Source organism: Antrostomus carolinensis, unplaced genomic scaffold (assembly GCF_000700745.2).
Source record: "Antrostomus carolinensis isolate BGI_N321 unplaced genomic scaffold, ASM70074v2 scaffold4476, whole genome shotgun sequence".
NCBI lineage: Eukaryota > Metazoa > Chordata > Aves > Caprimulgiformes > Caprimulgidae > Antrostomus > Antrostomus carolinensis.
This window is the reverse complement of record NW_010322357.1, coordinates 104,786-110,785: the sequence shown is the minus strand read 5'-3', so window position 1 is coordinate 110,785 and position 6,000 is coordinate 104,786.

Genomic DNA, 6,000 nt, shown 5'->3' with positions numbered 1-6,000 from the left:
TCAGGAGCAATAAGACCATGAACATCTCTTTGCACAATCCAGATATAAGAAATTATACAAAAGTAATGGAAGTCATTCATTGGCCATTTCTTTAAAAAAAATAATCATATATATTAGCAGGCACAAGATATGAAAAGCCCACAGTCATATGGTCCAGAGCAACTGTGCTGTCCTGGGTTCAAATACAATGTGGGAAAGGATGAGAAGCAAAGTTAGCCCACAAACTGACTCTTATATTTATGTTACTTGCTATCATCATCCAAACCAGCATAGAAACATAAATCTCCTGGTTTGGAGTTTGGTTTTTTGTTGTTTGTTTTAGGGGTTTGGGGGTTTGTTTTTATTTTTGGTTGTTTATTGGTTTTTTAAAATAACAATTCACAAATGCAGACCATGAAGGACAAAGTGCTGAAGAATATAAAAGCAGTCAAATAATTTGGCTACATATCTTTTGAGTGCTCAAAGTACATTTTCTATCTTGTAATTCAGGTAATTAAGTGTCAGATAATCCACATAGACTCGGCTTTGGCCATATTACAGGGATAATATTGTCACAAGAATGATTGAAAACAACTGGCACAGTGTAATACAGGGCTCTTTGCAGCCTGCCAATACCCAAATTGGGGAAAAGACCCAAAAATGCACATTTAAAATTAATGGCATAGGAAATCTAAAATGGTGTGGATTTAACTATATCAGAAGGAACATTTCTTATAACCTATGATTCAAAAGTCTGCTAGACTGAGACAAAAACTGATTTTGAGAAGCAAGATATCTCAGAGAATACAGGAAGGAAAGTACTAACATTAGAAGCAAACCACTTTTTCCCTAACTACAAAAACTGGTTTGTGTCCAAACATTCATCAAGGGCAATCCAAGAAGAACCTTCCTTGCCACCATACACTAATTCTCCTACAAAGTCAAAATCACTGACATGGTAAAGGATGTTGAATCTACCATTTTTAGCAGGAAACTATCAAGAAAATACACCTATGTGAAACTCAGTATTTAGATTTAGCTGGGGCTTGAGTTTTTTGTAACTAACTTGGTTCTTTCATATATGGAAATCTTTCTGATTTCATCCTTTTAGATGATCTCCCATACTCTTAATTCTAAAAAGTATTTGGTATTTTTTCTTAAAGCATTAATCTTTAGAGTGATCATATGAGAACTTCAGGTTTCATTAAAAGAAATGGTTACTGCTCATTGTTGCAAAAAGCCTTATAAACGTAAACTCTAAAGATCCAAAACCCAGAAGTTTAATAAAAAATATTTCAGATTTTAGCTGATCTAACATCTAGCTAAATACTAGAGATAAGGAGGACAGAAAAGATATTTTATATATTCGCATTTAGCAACATTGAGCTGCAGACTTCATTTTTATTCTCAGACTAAATAACATTTCAGTTTTAACTTCAACACTGTACACTTTAGATTCTCATCATGTCATAACGTAGTGCCTTTGTAAAATAAATAGTGCCCATTGATAGATACTCCTACTGAAATATATATAAATAAGAATTGAAATTATTATCAAACAACTAAATATCTAAATCTAGCGTTCTGAGATTGTTTTGGTATGGGACTTGTATTGGTAAGAATTGCTCTGGGTTACTGAAAAATCTAGATAAAAGATAGGATGTGGAAGAAAATCTGTTTTGCAAACAAAAGCCACACTGCAATTCACCACAGCTTGAAACCAGCTAAGAAAATGCCTAAACTCACCCTGAAAGACAATGGAGATCTGTCTGCCACAGGAAAGAGCTGAAAGCTGTGGGTCAGCTTGCTAAATGCAGCTCATCCAACTCTCACTCTGCTTCCCTTTATATTTTCATGCACCACAAGCATCAGTCTAGACCTCAGAAACACTGTTCTGATCTTTCCGAGTTCCCCCAGAGGGATAGTTAGAGCCCCATCTACTCCAGGAGGTACATGGACAAGTTCCAGTCAGTTCTGACAAGCCTGGTCAGATTTGGCAGAGAATGTTAAAAGCATGGCATATGTGTACATCTTCTGTGGAGAAAAGGTTCTTTGTTCAAAACTTGCTGCCTCTTCTTCCTCTCTTTAATTATCTTCACATAGATTTAACTTATGGTGTATGTGCTCTTTGCACATTTCCTCTGCTTAAAAAAAACAACTAACCAAACAAAAAAAAAACCCCAGAAAAACCCAGCCAAACCCCCTCCCAAAACACTACACAAAAACCCACCACACCCAACAAAGCCACCACTTTTATGGCCAGAAGCCAAGTCTTAAACTAGTAATGAGATTTGTATTAAAAGCAGCAGCCTTTTACCTTAACTCCTACTTCCTATGGTCCTATGATGCATAGTATAGCCATAAGCTATATTTGGTTTGCAATATTGTCTTATTTCATAGGATAAAAGACTGAATATACCTTCTGTGTCCCAATACAGGGGTTTCATTGTGCTACATATTTATTTCACATCCCTGTGTAGCATAGAAACAGTGAAAAGTAGATACAAGGATTAAACTCACAGTATGAAAATGGAAGTCTGAAGCAAGATCAACTCAGGAAAGACTTTCAGGAAGCATAAAGGAATGATTAAAGTATGCAACTTCCTTGAGATTTGGTTTGTTAATGTTATCACGGGTTGGTGAACACGAGGAATTAAAAACAAACAGATCCTTTAAGGTACATGAACAAATTCCAGGCAAAACGGTCCAAATTCAGCCTCTGCACATGGCAGGCTTCACAGCTCCTCATTGCTGCTTCTCCCACATGGACAACTCTAGTTTGGGTAAAAGAAAACAAAACAAAACCAAAAAAACATCTTTATAACCTCCTTGGAACTTCAGATGTTTTAAGGTGCTATGAGAGGAGGATGGCATCTCTTATTTTAACTTCCTCTACAACAAGGATCAGACTTTTGGACATGGAAAACAGCAAGTTTTAGACTGTAAGTGATGACATCTCTTGGGAAAAGGCATTGAGAATGGGATGGAGATAGACAGTGGTAGTGGTTTCTATACCTAAATCTCTGCAGCTTATGCTTTCTCTTCTCAGCTTCCCTTGCACATTATGTCCTTGCAGAAGTCCCCATCCCTATGCTCAGCTTTCCAAGAAGTGATGAGAGACAACTACAACTGCTAATCTCCTTTGCAGAATTTTAAGAATATAGACAAATTTTCATCAGAAACAAGCCAGAGTTTAATTTGCCTCAACCATTGGGAAGGGAAAGGAGAAAGAGAAAGGTCCCAGACTCTTGTTAGGTTTCAACAGTTCCTGAAATTTCCTAAGACCTAAAAGACACAAGTTTCAAAAATAGCTCACATATTTTTCTATTTGCCTACTGTTAAGTACAAACCACAGGAGCAAGTTGAAACCTTGCTTTTTCTTTGCCCAGTTATTCAAGTCAGGCAAAAATACTCTCTCTCCAAGGTGAATAAACTTAAGCTATAAGTAAAGTCCTGCTTAAATATTGACACAGAACAGTATATTCTCTACTACCCACTGTTGTGTTAGCAATTAAAGTATTAGATAACAAGGCACATGTACACAGCTGGATGAAGAAACCTCAAATTTCTGAACAGCATCCCAGTTTCAAGGGTCGGCATGGAGTCAAAATGACCTTTATCTTGCCAGTGTTAACAAATTTAGATTAAATACACAGATACCAAATTCCTTGCATGATTTATCAACTATGTAATGCTAATTTTTGTACCCATACAATTTGTACAGTCTCATTTTACTAGGTACTGTATGAAGTAACATGTCAAGCATATGATAGTATTGAAGACGAATATGGTTGTTGATTTTCTTTTTCTTGGTTTATTTCCCCCACGAAATAACCTGTGAATGCCTTGATAATTGGAAAAGCACACGCTTCACCTTGCAGGTCAGATAGGCTGACCAACCAAGACATTGCAGAAGAGACAAACTGAATTCTGGAGTAAATGCATGGTTGCCAGCGGGATAGAGTGGGAGCCCACATAGGACCAAGGTCCTGCCTCCCTGGTGCTAAGGTCTCAGTCCACTGGCATTTTTAGGAGAGAGAAAGAGAGATGACAGATGGGAACAGTAAGTTTAATTCTGCAAGTCAGAAAGGAACGAGATGGCTGACATTGAAAACACAGATCTGAGCTGCTTTATTTAAAGCAGCATTAGGCACAAAGGAATAGTCATTGAGATGCAGGTAAAAGTGGAACTCTGAATATTACTCTAACCTTCCTATATTTAAACCTCTTGTTAGAAGTCCTGCCATACCACCAAGTTTCAAGACAAACGTATCTATTTCCAGATGTCCACTAGCAGTACTTCAATTGTATGTGTGTTTGTGTATACATATTGACATCTTTATACTCAATGTTCTGAATTACTCACATTTTCATTTGTAGGTTTAGTCCGGCGATCAAGTTGTAACAACATCAGTCTTCCTCCAAAAACAAAGTCATTTTAAAAGGTTTCTACTGTCACACCCTCCACACACACTTATCACCTCTACATCATTGTTCATTGCCCATCACTCGCACTGGTACAGCAATTTGTGATGCTCTGCTAGAAATTGTATTAGTGAAGTGATAAAAGTTATAAAACTGAAAGTAAAAGTGTAGGTACAGCCACTGTAAGGACCTATCCTTGTAGAATGGGATTCTCAAAGAGCCCTAGCAGGAATTAGGTGATTGCACAGCAATCAATGTAAAGGGAATGATTTGTCAGCTTATCTCATGCCTCACTACAGCATTAAAAAACTTGTATTTCAGAATTCATCTGAGTCTCTCAGCCTTAAAGCATTTAAGAATCAACATCAGTATGTAAAAACACACTGAAGCTCTGTTTTATGGGATATTACTCTTAAAGAACAGCAGCAGCAAAATTGTAGTTAAAAGTGGCATGTTTAACCATACAATGACAAGGAGAGGCAATCATAAATAATGCTTATGTCCAGGTAAAAATAAGGTTCTTATATAAAGTTCTTTTAGTAATATTTTTAAAATTAACCAAACACAGGTCTGTATAAAAGAAATCATTGAAGTATACAATCCCCTGAATACAGCTGTGAGGTCAGGAGGTCAGACACATGCTCCCTCTCACTCCCCCAGCTATACCCTGAAACATCATTAGCAAATTACACACTGAAAGGAGCACATACAATGGCTTTATAATTATCAGTTGAATTATTAGATATTATGAGGAATATTATCAGAATTGTTGGCTTTAACAGGTTTGCTCAAGTGTAAGAATATGATGAGAATCTCAGAGACCTGTTTAACATGCTCATGGGGTGCACATATCTCTAAAGTATGGGATGGGGTTAGGTGACAGGATGACTTACTGCCTGGGCTTTGCAGAAATGCCCAGTCCTCCAGGGAACATAAATTTGCTGTTCCCATTTTCCTATTCATTTGTTACAGCACAGAACAAATGCCCACTCCTCTCAGCACAGTTCAAAGTCACCTGGTCTCACTGGGATGTATTAGGGTAACTACAATAAATTCGAGAACATTCATTTAATTTCACAAACACTTAAAAATATATAGTTTGTGAAAAAGATCCACCACAAAGCAGGCAGTTACAGCTTACAGTCCTATTTAATGGCAAGTTTTCCTTAATGTAGTCTGTGTTTCATAAAGCAGCAGAACACTAAAAAAACCCCCAAAAACAAAACAACAACAAACAGGAACCAAGTGTAACATAACATGGGATCAAAACTGGATTTGTTCAGGACATCGTTAAATTTGGATTTTGAATGAAGAATGTACCTTGTAGCCAGAGAGGGCAGAGAGAGCATTTTAAAGAAGTACTAAAAATTCAGGGTGCATTACAGAACCACAGACAAGCTTTGCTTCTGCCTCCCCAGGAGTCCTGAGGCTCAGGGGAGGCTGGTCCACCCTTATTCTTCCATCAGTACGACAGCAATCCTTATTTCATTTCGTTGCAATCATCAGAGTGCCACACAGACAGGCAGAAAGGATCTTTTAAGGCCCTGAGCAAGCTCATTTTTGACAAAACACTCCGTCCTGGGACACGGGACTGAA